Source organism: Euprymna scolopes, chromosome 10, assembly GCF_053919585.1.
Source record: "Euprymna scolopes isolate OS-2025 chromosome 10, ASM5391958v1, whole genome shotgun sequence".
NCBI classification, from domain to species: Eukaryota; Metazoa; Mollusca; class Cephalopoda; order Sepiida; family Sepiolidae; genus Euprymna; species Euprymna scolopes.
In genome coordinates this window covers 47,157,373-47,173,579 of record NC_136491.1, presented here as the reverse complement: position 1 = coordinate 47,173,579, position 16,207 = coordinate 47,157,373, and the positions used below count along the sequence as shown (strand labels likewise).

Here is a 16,207-nt window from a genome sequence, read left to right as displayed (position 1 = left end):
GGTTTAAATTAGGACTAATCAATTGAAAAGAGCGAATTACTTTCGAAAATATCGACGAAAAAGTCACCCCTCCTAGTAGAAAAATTTCCCGTTGAGGGTGAAGGAAGTAATTTTTCGATATTTGACGTCCGAATGGTCGAGCATTAACACGATACTGATCTCGTGAAAATCCGTCGCCTCTGTCGAAAGTTTAAGGCCGACATACAAACAAACAAAAAAGCAAACATACATACATACATACATACGTTTCCCCGAAGAGAATGATGATCAACCAATGTTTCACACTCCCATATTTATATTGTCATCGAAATGTGTATATATATATATATATATATATATATATATATATATATATATATATATATATATATATATATATATATATACTAGCAAAAGTACCCGTCGTTGACTGGGTTGAAAAACAGTTTACAGAAAATGGACTCTGATTCATGAAAGTATGATAGGTTATGAAAAGGAAGGGTTGTAAAGAGATAAGTTCGAAGTTGGGGGTATCAAAACCAAAGCAAAATATGATGAAAGTAAAAATAAAATAGATAAACCCCATAATTTATTATACCATACCTGTTCACACTGAAACAATTATCACAATATTCTATGAATCTATATAAAAATAATGTTGGTAAACTTTGTGACATATTTCCATTCTATGGAGGTCAGGCGCGAACGAACACCCCATAATTTTATTATACCATATATCTTCAAACTGGAACATAATTATCAAAGTATACTTACTCAGATAGATATGAAAAGTCTTTATTAAGGTTTGTGTGTATCTCCATTCTGTGGAGGCCAGGCGCGAAAGCAGACCCCACAATTTTTTTATACCATCCCTATTTAAGTTAAAACATACTTATTAAACTATTATTATGTACATCTATATCAAAAACACTTGGAAACGTTTTTTTAATTTTTTTATTTTTTGTTTCCATACTTTGTGGAACAGGCGCGTACGCAGACCCCACAATTTTAATATCTCATCATTATGCCAAATCAAACATACCCGTTCCTGTGTCTCGATACGTATTCTCTCATTATATGTGATCAGTTTTCTATAATAGTCAACGATATAGGAGCATACTCGTGATCAGACACACACAGATGTTCACCTTTATATTATATATATATATATATATATATATATATATATATATATATATATATATATATAAACCATGGAAGGCCAAGAAATATATATATATATATATATATATATATATATATATATATATATATATATATATACTAGCATGAGTACCCAGCGTTGCCTGGGTTTACATACAGTTCCGTTTGGAACACACCTGCTACACTAATCATTTTCATCATGGGTAACATGGATACCCTCACAACAATTCCATAAATAAAAGAACGGATAAAAACATGTAAATTTAATCGTTCCTTAAAAGAAGAAGTACCTCATACCCTCTCCACCAGATATTTCGGCAGAATGGATACAGATAGAAGAAACTATTTCCCGGATATTGAGTACTATAAATACCCACCCTAAAAATAAATAATTAAAAATAAATCATTGGAACTTTTGTTTCATTAAAGATAACAGCGAATGCCCGCGTGATCGCAAAAATAAATAAATAAATAAAAATAACCAAGTAGATAAAACTCCTAAAAAAAATCAACAATTAATTTCAAAACAATTAATTTCAAAACAATTAAATTAAATTTTTCATAATTTTATGCTTCTAATGTAATCTCCCTCCAAAATAACAAAAATGAATTTGTCATATCCTGGGGTTCATTTTGTTTATAAAAGTGTAAGGTGAAAGTACAGAATGGTGTCATAAAGATTAATTAAATTTATAATTTTTTTATGTTTCAAATGTAATTCCCACGCCCACCAAACAAAAAAACTGTATTTGTCATGTTGTGCCCCATCCATCTCGATCGCTAAATTTGAAAAAAAAAATGCTAGAGATGATATATCTCGTTGAATGCTTTGTGGCCAAAAATGGGTGTTCATTTTTACGTTAAAATTATATAGAAAAGTGATCCCCCACTTTAAAATGTTAATTTTATTTTTTTCGAAATTACTTCTTTCATATTATTTATAAAGATTGTTTAAACGTATTAGGGCCCAAAAAAAGTAAGTCCTAATTTTTTAAGGGGTTAAAAGACGCTGAGTCACGTCGTAAAAATTTACCTTTTTTTTTAATTAGAAATTAAAGTTTATAATCGATGAGATTAACGTGAAAAAAAAGAACGAAAAGTGTAAATTGTGGAATTCAGAGGGGGGGCAGTAGATGCTATTTTTTAGGTATTAAACAACGATGGGTCACATCGTAAAATTTGCGATTTCTGTATAGCTGTTTAAAGAATAATAACAACAAACAAATGAAATGATTGGAAGATTCTAAGGGGCAAATAACTCTAAAAGTTTTTTTAATTCGATGTTGAAATAATAATTCCCAAAAAAATAAATGTTATTAATATAATTATTGTTTAAAATGTATTAAAAACAATTTTAAATAAAACACCGAAAACAATTCTCTCGCTAGAAACATTAATTAAGATACCGCTATTTAATAAAATCGATTTTTCTTAATGTCATATGCAAATGACATAATCTTTTTATTGTATCTAGTTTCCAAGATTGAAGCTATATATAGAAATAAATGAAAGAGTAAAGTAAGGAAACTTTTGTATATATTAATCAAATTGTGAACAAACAAACAAACAAACATGATTACGGATTTATATATATATATATATATATATATATATATATATATATATATATTTCTTGGCCTTCCATGCTTTTTTAATATTAAGCAAAGAATTTTTATTTCTTAAAATAAATTTAATCTTAAAATCAGTCAAAATACGAACGAAAACGATATTTCCCATAGTATAAACCTAATAAAACTAACAAGATGTTAAAAAGAAAGCAAAAAACAGTTTGCGAGCTTGCCAGGATTCGAACCTGGAATCTTCTGATCCGTAGTCAGACGCGTTATCCATTGCGCCACAAGCCCGTGCTCTTTGCATACGCCCTTTCAAACTCATTCTAATTGTATCTTTTCGTTCAACAAATATTCTCGTGTTAATACGTCAAATTATATAGCCGATTTACAACAAAATGTTTAAAAGACCGCTTTCAGATCATTGGAAATTCCGCGAAGTTCACACACACACACAGATATATATATATATATATATATATATATATATATATATATATATATATATATATATATATATATATATATAAATGTAAATGTTGGTCGTTCTAAAATAATAAAACCCTATTTCTACGTTACCAATTTATTTGAAATTTTCAGACAACCCATCTTTAGAGTCGAGGTATGTTTTTATGTTATTGAAATAAATTTACCTCGCGAATTATTAAAATATTAAATAAAATAAATATATTTTTTTAACCGTTACTGCGAATTTGTTCTGTTGTAAAACTGAACTTCCGGTTCGATTCATTTCACAGCCACGAATTGACGAAAGATTTCATTTTCTGTTAACTCGATAAGTAAAAAAAAACAAAATAAACTTACTCATGCAGGGAGTGATCCGTGCTGAAATAATAATGTTATTATTTAAAAAGCCATTCTTAACATGGGGAAGTGAGGGTGTTTTGTACCTATTCTGTACTTTAACCTTACAATTGAATAAAAACATATCATAAAACTTTAATTAAACGTGGAAAACGATTTTAAAAAAATAGCGCGGATCACTCTCTGCATTAGCACACACACAAAAAAAATGATAATAATCCCATATTTTAAAAATTTAAATTCATTTATGTACTTACCAATTTTTTAAATTTTATTTATGTTAAGGCTTTTCACTTATGAAACATTACGTTTTAATTGTTTAGTTTCTTTTCACGGCATTGTTTACATAAAAAAGTTTGTTTTAACTTTTTCTAAACTGTTTCATTTTTACGACATACCTCAACGTATTATAAACACCCTTACCCCCCCCCATGTTAAAAAAAAACAAAAAAAACGCCCTTCCATAAACCTCGAAAGCCGTTCTTAACATGGGGAAGTTAGGGTGTTTATAATATGCTGGAGCGAGTCGTAAAATTAACGAAGTTGCTATCTATTATTTATTGCAAAAATTGCTTGAAATTTATTTATTTGACAAAAAAAATTACATTTTGGCACTCTTTGGGCGTTGACTTCCATGGCGACCAGTAGAAAAAAATAATAGTCGCTCCCTTAGTCTCCCACCTCACCCCGCACGTAACATATTTTATTTACTGACGTTGCCGTAACTAAACGATTATTTGTCACATTTACAAACATTTATTTATTTATTTTGAAAAAAGTTTTACTTTTTATGAATATTAAAAGAAAAATGGGTACTCATGCAGAGAGTGATCCATGCTGAAATAATAACGTTATTATTTAAAAAGCCATTCTTAACATGGGGAGGGGAGGGTGTTTTGTACCTATTCTGTACTTTAACCTTGCAATTGATTAAAAAAAAAACACGATTAAAAAAATAGCGCGGGTCACTCTCTGCATTAGCACCGAAAAATGTTACTAAACATTTATTAATAATTTCTCACTTTTACAAACATTTGATTTTAAATTTCTTTTTAAATGACGACTTTTATCGACTTTTTTTTAAATATCCCCCCCAATGGTGTTTATTCCGAAATCCGTTGTTAACATGGAGAGGTTGGGGGTGTTTATTCTGAAAGCCGTTCTTAACATTTGTGGAGGTGGACCTAATGTAAAAAAAATAAATAAATTAAATTAAATAAATTTTAAAAAAAACTAAATCATTTACTGACGACTTCTCACTTTTACAAATATTTTTTAATTTACATTGATGAACAAATTGTTGAATAGTTCGAAAACAAAACGTTTTTGTAATAAACTTCGGGATAATTTTTTGGGTAAATATTTACAATGTAATTGAAAATAAACTAGGAAAGAAAACAAAAAAGAACTGTTTTAAACGTTAAAAATAATATAAGAAACCCACGCACATGACTTATTTCAAATAAATGGCACAATTCCATGAGTTCAAAAATATAGGCTAAAATGCCAGGAAAAACTTTCTTTTAACCTTACCACTAACCATAATTTACATGTCGTTCAAACGCTATATGGGATACCCTATTACGTTAAATTTAATTCATCGCAATAATACCACGATATTACTTTTGTAAAAGTTTATTTAAAAAGAAATAAAGATCAGCTCCTTAAAAGGGGGTTTCAAAATCATTGTAATTCGCTCACGTTTTGAGAATCTGCATAATTCTGCGTACTTTATCAACGGTTTAAATCAGAATAAACATCTCATGATCAAAAGAATGATCAACTTATTAAAGCACTAGCCTGTGTGGCCGGCATTGCCCGGTCTTTTGATGTGTGTGTTGAGAAAACAAATAAAAATAAAATAAAAGTTGTGGTAGGTAAGCAGGATCGAACCCGTGCCGCGACTGAGGAAAAGAACCTGACAAAAATATGACGTCTTTGCCTTTGGGTCCATCGCCAAACCGGAAACGGAGAAGGTTTAAATTAGGACTAATCAATTGAAAAGAGCGAATTACTTTCGAAAATATCGACGAAAAAGTCACCCCTCCTAGTAGAAAAATTTCTCGTTGAGGGTGAAGGAATTAATTTTTCGGTATTTGTCGTCCGAAAGGTCGAGCATTAACACGATACTGATCTCGTGAAAATCCTTCGCCTCTGTCGAAAGTTTAAGGCCGACATACAAACAAACAAAAAAGCAAACATACATACATACATACATACATACGTTTCCCCGAAGAGAATGATGATCAACCAATGTTTCACACTCCCATATTTATATTGTCATCGAAATGTATATATATATATATACATACTAGCAAAATACTCGTCGTTGACTGGGTTGAAAAACAGTTTACAGAAAATGGACTCTGATTTATGAAAGTATGATAGGTTATGAAAAGGAAGGGTTGTAAAGAGATAAGTTCGAAGTTGGGGGTATCAAAACCAAAGCAAAATATGATGAAAGTAAAAATAAAATAGATAAACCCCATAATTTATTATACCATACCTGTTCACACTGAAACAATTATCACAATATTCTATGAATCTATATAAAAATAATGTTGGTAAACTTTGTGACATATTTCCATTCTATGGAGGTCAGGCGCGAACGAACACCCCATAATTTTATCATACCATATATCTTCAAACTGGAACATAATTATCAAAGTATACTTACTCAGATAGATATGAAAAGTCTTTATTAAGGTTTGTGTGTATCTCCATTCTGTGGAGGCCAGGCGCGAAAGCAGACCCCACAATTTTTTATACCATCCCTATTTAAGTTAAAACATACTTATTAAACTATCATTATGTATATCTGTATCAAAAACACTTGGAAACGTTTTTTTAATTTTTTTATTTTTTGTTTCCATACTTTGTGGAACAGGCGCGTACGCAGACCCCACAATTTTAATATCTCATCATTATGCCAAATCAAACATACCCGTTCCTGTGTCTCGATACGTATTCTCTCATTATATGTGATCAGTTTTCTATAATAGTCAACGATATAGGAGCATACTCGTGACCAGACACACACAGATGTTCACCTTTATATTATATATATATATATATATATATATATATATATATATATATATATATATATATATATATAAACCATGGAAGGCCAAGAAATATATATATATATATATATATATATATATATATATATATATATATATATATATATATATATACTAGCATGAGTACCCAGCGTTGCCTGGGTTTACATACAGTTCCGTTTGGAACACACCTGCTACACTAATCATTTTCATCATGGGTAACATGGATACCCTCACAACAATTCCATAAATAAAAGAACGGATAAAAACATGTAAATTTAATCGTTCCTTAAAAGAAGAAGTACCTCATACCCTCTCCACCAGATATTTCGGCAGAATGGATACAGATAGAAGAAACTATTTCCCGGATATTGAGTACTATAAATACCCACCCTAAAAATAAATAATTAAAAATAAATCATTGGAACTTTTGTTTCATTAAAGATAACAGCGAATGCCCGCGTGATCGCAAAAATAAATAAATAAATAAAAATAACCAAGTAGATAAAACTCCTAAAAAAAATCAACAATTAATTTCAAAACAATTAATTTCAAAACAATTAAATTAAATTTTTCATAATTTTATGCTTCTAATGTAATCTCCCTCCAAAATAACAAAAATGAATTTGTCATATCCTGGGGTTCATTTTTTTATAAAAGTGTAAGGTGAAAGTACAGAATGGTGTCATAAAGATTAATTAAATTTATAATTTTTTTATGTTTCAAATGTAATTCCCACGCCCACCAAACAAAAAACTGTATTTGTCATGTTTTGCCCCATCCATCTCGATCGCTAAATTTGAAAAAAAAATGCTAGAGATGATATATCTCGTTGAATGCTTTGTGGCCAAAAATGGGTGTTCATTTTTACGTTAAAATTATATAGAAAAGTGATCCCCCACTTTAAAATGTTAATTTTATTTTTTTCGAAATTACTTCTTTCATATTATTTATAAAGATTGTTTAAACGTATTAAGGCCCAAAAAAAGTAAGTCCTAATTTTTTAAGGGGTTAAAAGACGCTGAGTCACGTCGTAAAAATTTACCTTTTTTTTAATTAGAAATTAAAGTTTATAATCGATGAGATTAACGTGAAAAAAAAGAAAGAAAAGTGTAAATTGTGGAATTCAGAGGGGGGGGCAGTAGATGCTATTTTTTAGGTATTAAACAACGATGGGTCACATCGTAAAATTTGCGATTTCTGTATAGCTGTTTAAAGAATAATAACAACAAACAAATGAAATGATCGGAAGATTCTAAGGGGCAAATAACTCTAAAAGTTTTTTTAATTCGATGTTGAAATAATAATTCCCAAAAAAATAAATGTTATTAATATAATTATTGTTTAAAATGTATTAAAAACAATTTTAAATAAAACACCGAAAACAATTCTCTCGCTAGAAACATTAATTAAGATACCGCTATTTAATAAAATCGATTTTTCTTAATGTCATATGCAAATGACATAATCTTTTTATTGTATCTAGTTTCCAAGAATGAAGCTATATATAGAAATAAATGAAAGAGTAAAGTAAGGAAACTTTTGTATATATTAATCAAATTGTGAACAAACAAACAAACAAACATGATTACGGATTTATATATATATATATATATATATATATATATATATATATATATATATTTCTTGGCCTTCCATGCTTTTTTAATATTAAGCAAAGAATTTTTATTTCTAAAAATAAATTTAATCTTAAAATCAGTCAAAATACGAACGAAAACGATATTTCCCATAGTATAAACCTAATAAAACTAACAAGATGTTAAAAAGAAAGCAAAAAAACAGTTTGCGAGCTTGCCAGGATTCGAACCTGGAACCTTCTGATCCGTAGTCAGACGCGTTATCCATTGCGCCACAAGCCCGTGCTCTTTGCATACGCCCTTTCAAACTCATTGTAATTGTATCTTTTCGTTCAACAAATATTCTCGTGTTAAGTACGTCAAATTATATAGCCGATTTACAACAAAATGTTTAAAAGACCGCTTTCAGATCATTGGAAATTCCGCGAAGTTCACACACACACACAGATATATATATATATATATACATATATATATATATATATATATATATATATATATATATAAATGTAAATGTTGGTCGTTCTAAAATAATAAAACACTATTTCTACGTTACCAATTTATTTGAAATTTTCAGACAACCCATCTTTAGAGTCGAGGTATGTTTTTATGTTATTGAAATAAATTTACCTCGCGAATTATTAAAATATTAAATAAAATAAATATATTTTTTTAACCGTTACTGCGAATCTGTTCTGTTGTAAAACTGAACTTCCGGTTCGATTCATTTCACAGCCACGAATTGACGAAAGATTTCATTTTCTGTTAACTCGATAAGTAAAAAAAAAAAAAAAAAAAAAACTTACTCATGCAGAGAGTGATCCGTGCTGAAATAATAATGTTATTATTTAAAAAGCCATTCTTAACATGGGGAAGTGAGGGTGTTTTGTACCTATTCTGTACTTTAACCTTACAATTGAATAAAAACATATCATAAAACTTTAATTAAACGTGGAAAACGATTTTAAAAAAATAGCGCGGATCACTCTCTGCATTAGCACGCACACACAAAAAAAAATAATAATGATCCCATATTTTAAAAATTTAAATTCATTTATGTACTTACCAATTTTTTTAATTTTATTTATGTTAAGGCTTTTCACTCATGAAACATTACGTTTTCATTGTTTAGTTTCTTTTCACGGCATTGTTTACATAAAAAAGTTTGTTTTAACTTTTTCTAAACTGTTTCATTTTTACGACATACCTCAACGTATTATAAGCACCCTTACCCCCCCCCCCATGTTAAAAAAAACAAAAAAAACGCCCTTCCATAAACCTCGAAAGCCGTTCTTAACATGGGGAAGTTAGGGTGTTTATAATATGCTGGGGCGAGTCGTAAAATTAACGAAGTTGCTATCTATTATTTATTGCAAAAATTGCTTGAAATTTATTTATTTGACAAAAAAAATTACATTTTGGTACTCCTTGGGCGTTGACTTCCATGGCGACCAGTAGAAAAAAATAATAGTCGCTCCCTTAGTCTCCCACGTCACCCCGCACGTAACATATTTTATTTACTGACGTTGCCGTAACTAAACGATTATTTGTCACACTTACAAACATTTATTTATTTATTTATTTTGAAAAAAGTGTTACTTTTTATGAATATTAAAAAAAAAATGGGTACTCATGCAGAGAGTGATCCATGCTGAAATAATAACGTTATTATTTAAAAAGCCATTCTTAACATGGGGAGGGGAGGGTGTTTTGTACCTATTCTGTACTTTAACCTTGCAATTGATTAAAAAAAAACACGATTAAAAAATAGCGCGGGTCACTCTCTGCATTAGCACCGAAAAATGTTACTTAACATTTATTAATAATTTCTCACTTTTACAAACATTTGATTTTAAATTTCTTTTTAAATGACGACTTTTATCGACTTTTTTTTTAAATATCCCCCCCCCCCCAATGGTGTTTATTCCGAAATCCGTTGTTAACATGGAGAGGTTGGGGTGTTTATTCTGAAAGCCGTTCTTAACATTTGTGGAGGTGGACCTAATGTAAAAAAAATAAATAAATAAATAAATTTAAAAAAAAAAACTAAATCATTTACTGATGACTTCTCACTTTTACAAATATTTTTACAATTTACATGCGCGGATGAACAAATTGTTGAATAGTGCGAAGACAAAAATTAGTAAATTTCAATGAATAGAATAATAAACCATTTATAATTAATATGTGTTTTTGGTTTTGTGTTGAATGAAACTTTTTTTTCATTACAACAATAATGAACCAATTTAAATCTTCCGACATGCGTTTAAGGGTTACGAAATTATCAATAAATCGTTTAGTTACTAAGCCAACGTCAGTAAATAAAAAAATGTTACGTGCGCATCCATTAGCCTTGACTGGGGGGGGGTAAGAGAGCGACCATTAAATAATTATGCTGGTCGCCATGGAACTCAACGCCCAAGGAGTACCTAAAGTGGCACTTATGCACTTATGTTACCGTGATATTTTTTAAAATAGTATTTTCCTGTTAAATTCAAATTTTACAATATGTTTTTCTTTTATTAATTTGTTAAGTGAAAGTACAGATAACCCGACCGGTTTCTAATGCGAGGAAAATCTAGCCCCCCCCCCAAAAAAAAAGGGGCACTCTGGATAAAAACAAAACATTAAAATTGCCTCAGTCTCGAAAGATTTCTTCTCTACTGAACGAGGAAAAACACGGTGAAGTGTAGTTCACCTTCTGTTTCTCTCTCCCTCTCTCAATATCTCTCTCTATCCATCTCTCCCTTTCGCTCTCTCAGTCTATCTTTCTCTCTATATCACTCTCTCCATCTCTCTTTGAGCCCCTTTCTCTCTCTAACTCCCTCTATCTCTCTCCTTTCCTCTGTTTCATCCCTCTCTGTTTCTAACTCTCCCCCTCTCTGTTTATCTATCAATCCCTTTATCTCTCTATCTCCTTCTCTTTCTCTATTTTCCTCTCACTGTCTCTTTTCTATCTATATATCTTCCTCTCTATCCGTCCATCTCTAATCCCTCATCCTATTTTAGTCTCCTAAATTAATTAGTGAATAAGGCATTGTCAAAACATGGATAAATCCTATTTTAGTCACCTAATTTACTGACTGTGAGAATAGAAGTTATTTGGAAATTACTGCTACCTTGAACAGCACCAGAAGTAACTGGTAAAACCTTTCTAATTAAATTGATTTTGGCAGCCATTTGGTAGCAAAATGACATAGCCTTAGCCCTTGCTGCATTAGGAATACCTGCGACCTTGCTGCCAAGTAGAAGAATTATTTATTCTACTTTAAAGCATTCAATTTTTCAAAAATCTCATGTTCGACATCTCCAAAACATCCAATATTGGGGAAATAAATTGCAAAAATGCAAACTTATTGTTTAGGATGAATGCACAATGGTACGCAAAAAATCTCTTGAGGCTCTTTGTCGATCCTTGCAAGATTTGCGTGGCAATTTCAGACCATTTGGGAATGCAGTAATATTGCTTGCAGGAGGTTTCAGACAAATGTTACCTGTTATTCTTCAATCAACACCAGCAGATTAAATACATGCTTGCCTCAAATACTCTACTTTTTTGTTCCATGTGAAGACATTAAACAACTCAAATTATGCATATAAAGTTGCAGACTGTTCGATCCGCACAAAAACTTTTGCATAACTTGTGGGAAATTGGGTACGAAAAAGTGCCAGCTGGTCAGAGTTAAGGGCAAAATTCTTTGACTTTTAACATCTGTAATTTCTGTAATCTTATTTCATCAAAAGAATAGTTAGTTTAAAAGGTTTTTGTAGATATTCAAATTATAAGAATTCCATTTGACTGAGTGAATGAGCTATTCTTGCAGGTCAATACAAAGATGCCCATGAACTTAACGCTATAATTAAATGTAAAATTCCAAGTGAGGTAGTCAAATACAAATCCATCGACACTGTTGTGAAAGCAGATAAAGTGGTTAATTATCCAACAGTTATATTTGCCAGGGATGCCACCGCATGTATTGCAACTGAAATTTGGTGTACTAATTATCATGTTGTGAAATATAAACCAATCCAAGCTTTGCAATGGCACATAGCTTGCAGTAAAAAAAAATAACAAACAATATCATAGAAACAACAATCTTAACAGGACCTTTGACATATGAATATATCTTCATTCCATGCATTCCTATGATTCCACCGGATACATCATTACACTTTAGCAAATTGTACTTTCCAATTTTATTGTCATTTGCAATAACCATCAACAAAGCACAGGGAACAATCTTTACAATTGTGAGCCTTACAGTTACACACTGACTGTTTTCTCCTATGGATAATTTATGTTACATATTCAAGAGTCACCAAACCGGAAAATCTCTATATCAGCTAAGAAAATGGAACAACAAAAACTGTGTACCCATGCAAAATGGAAATTTAAACCTATAAGAAACATGCTTTTTCTCATTTTGGAACTTTTTCCATTGCGCCAATTTGAGCCACAGCAACGCGTGGCAGGGTACAGCTAGTATATATATATATATATATATATATATATATATATATATATATATATATATATAATATTTCAATTAAATTTCGTCATTGGATACTTTACCTTTCACCAGAATACCCATTCACGTAAAATCACATTTTTCTTCACCATATTCCCTCTGCTTCACATTTTTTATCAAGTAAGATCTTTGACTTACTTGCAGTTTCATCAAATACTTTTGTATGAAAAATCCGATCCCGCATTTTGCTAATTCCTACTCTCTGATGAGAAGGAAAATATTTCTTCGAAACTGCGCGTATTAAGGACTATCCACTTATTAAGTGTTTCCTTTTCAGATTAAATATGTTTTTAACTCTTTTTAAAGTGTCTTAACGTGTTTTATTAACTATTTGCTCTTATACATATATATATATATATATATATACTTCTATGTAATGTACTGAGTTCGTAAAATTCAGCAAATTTTCATATACCAATGGGTTTTAAGCCAAAAATGGTTGACTTAAGGAGTAAGCTATGAAATTATCACATTTCATAATTGAGCATTAATATATATTAATATTAATATTAATTCAATGGATTTTGTCATCTGACACCCTAAGTTGGTAGAATCCATACGGACTTACTTATTCCCCTACGTCACTCCTTGTTCGAAATGTTTTTTTTATCCATAAATGCAGGAGTAGACATCTTTCCATCAGAGTGAAACACACTTGTAGCTATGGGTGGTCTTGCTGTCAGAATAATAATTAGAGGATATATAATATTTTATTTATTTAGACACCAAAGAATATAACGCATGAATTATATGACATGAGCAGCATAAGTGATTAACAACAGATGCGGGTTAAACTCATGAGTAATAAACCAATTCTTTAAGATTAAAAACATAATTTATATACTTAATTTGTTAAATAAGCGATCGTAACACGATCTGGACCTATCTGATTAAATTAATTATTAAATCATATACGCCTTCTAGTAATCAATGAACCGAAAACATCAAACGGCCTGAATTACCTCCCTTTAACCATTATAGGAAATAAAAATCGACCCAGTTTCAAACAGAATTAACTAGCAGTACTTAACAACATAATTGGATTATCTCCCTTCATAATTATCCTAAGTAAGGATATAAAAACATTTTTCAAGTAGAATAACAATGAATTTTAAAACATTTAATAATAATAACTAGATTAGAACACTTCACCCGAAATGCTGTACAAGGATTTATATATATTTAATACACCCATTTTATTTATTCTTATATTCAATTAAACTTTAAACCTAAAATACTTTAAATCCAAGTACCAATATAACGATAATCTATAAACATTACTTGCCAATAATACGAAACTAAAACTAACCGTAACGTGTTTGCAAGGTTGTTACGACCATAATATAAATATAGAAACAAAAATTTTTATTTAATTCTTTTTATAAAAAATTAATTATTAGAAAATAAAGGAATAGCAGGATCTAATTTAGGAACCCAACGAATGAGATATAAAAAAAAAACATTTTTATTGGCTTCGGGTTCTCTGTAGAAACTTCTCATGATTCTGTTCTTAAATAAGGATACGAAAATTAGGCGATATATTAATATTTAAATGAGCTTTTCCGTAACCACAGCAAACGTAAATGTTTCTCGCATGCTTTTCCCGTTAGGGATTTTCCCCTTTTTTTTCTTTCTCTTCAAAAAATTCTCCATTGCCAAAAATATGTTTATTCATAAAGTCTGAAGAAATGCTGGGGTTTTAAATATTTAAACTTTTGTTAGTTATTAATAATTAAAAATAAATTACATATGAATTGAATTAAATATAAATTAAATAAAATTTAAATAATATTTCTTAATAGAACAAGTAAAAAGATTATATTACAGCAAAAACTTCATAACATTGAGCCAATTATTAAAATAGATTTTCTTTATTGTAATATACAAATGAGGTTACCCATCGAATGTAGATTGCTTTTGAATACATGGTATATATAGAAAGCATGCTGGTATAAAAGTGTATATGAAAATAAAAAGTATTGTAAAGTCGTATTCCTGTGTGTTCATATATATACATATATATATAAACATATATATATGTGTATGTATGTGTGTGTATGTGTGTGCTAAGCATGTTAACTCGTTGAAAATGGGCAAAAGTTATAGTTTGTTTGCTTAAAATTAGTGCATTATGCCAAACTAACTGTTGCAACTGGATCTAGAACGTAACGTTACAATTATACCCGTCTTTTTTGATGGGTAACAATTTAAACCGGGATGTTCCCGTTGCATTAGTTTCGTTTTGTGTGTGTGAATGGGTGTGTGTATGTGTCTGTGTGTGCTAAACGTGTTAACTCGTTGAAAACTGGTAAAAGTTATAGCTTGTTTACTTAAAATTAGTGCTTTATGCCAAACTAACTGTTGCAACTGGATCTAGAATGTAACCTTACAATTATACACGTCTTTTTTGATGGGGAACAATTTAAACCGAGATGTTCCGGCGGCATTAGTTTCGTTTTGTGTGTATGTGTTAGTGTGTGTGTATGTGTGTGCTAAACATGTTAACTCGTTGAAACGGGCAAAAGTTATAGCATGTTTACTTAAAATTAGTGCTTTATGGCAAACTAACTGTTGCAACTGGCTCTAGAACGTAACGTTACAATTATACCCGCCTTTTTTCATGGGGAAATATTAAAACCGGGATATTCTGCTTGCATTAGTTTCGTTTTGTGTGTGTGTGTGTGTGTGTGTGTGTGTGTTAAACGTGTTAATACGTTGAAAACGGGCAAAAGTTGTGGCCTGTTTACTTAAAATTAGTGCTTTATGCCAAACTAACTATTGCAACTGGATCTAGAACGTCACGTTATAATTATACCCGTCTTTTTTTATAGGGAACAATTTAAACCGGGATGTTCCGGCGGCATTAGTTTCGTTTTGTGTGTGTGTGTGTGTGTGTGTGTGTGTGTGTGTGTGTGTGTGGAGAAAACGAATTCGAATCACGAGCGGAAATAAAAATGGTCTTATCTCTTATCAGATTCGAACTGTCGGCACTTCCTACGAAGTTTACTTAAAAAAGTGCAAATATTCTTGAAAAAAAAATCGTGTGTGTGTGTGTGTGTGTGTGTGTGTGTGTGTGTTGCAAATTGATGGCTTTGAGGTCATCCTAAGGCAAATCAGGGGAAATCATTTTCAAGAATTGATGTTATGAACAATATGTGAGAATAAAAAAGTGAGAGTAAGGAAGGGATACATGTGTCTGTCTTTCGTTCATGCTTTTTCCCTGATATATATATATATATATATATATATATATATATATATATATATATATATATATATATTAATATATATGTGTGTGTGTGTGTGTGTGTGTGTGTGTGTGTGTGAGGTAGAGATAGAGAGAGAGACTTCGTTATAGATTCATAAACGGCAGGGTTGGGTTTTTTTTTTTTTTAATTTCACACAACTGTACTTTATGTGGCTGGTAGTGTTCTTAGATATGTTTTTTATCGGAATGTCTTCCATATGTATCGATA

The 16,207-nt window shown here is 30.4% G+C and overlaps 2 non-coding genes across 2 annotated transcripts; both read right to left on the bottom strand.

The window, feature by feature from the left end:
• Positions 1 to 2,935: 2,935 nt before the first annotated feature.
• On the bottom strand, positions 2,936 to 3,008 carry Trnar-acg (transfer RNA arginine (anticodon ACG)). The gene has a single exon. It is a non-coding gene; the product is annotated as a tRNA-Arg (tRNA).
• A 5,403-nt stretch (positions 3,009 to 8,411) lies between these two features.
• On the bottom strand, positions 8,412 to 8,484 carry Trnar-acg (transfer RNA arginine (anticodon ACG)). Its single transcript has one exon. It is a non-coding gene; the product is annotated as a tRNA-Arg (tRNA).
• Positions 8,485 to 16,207: the final 7,723 nt, after the last annotated feature.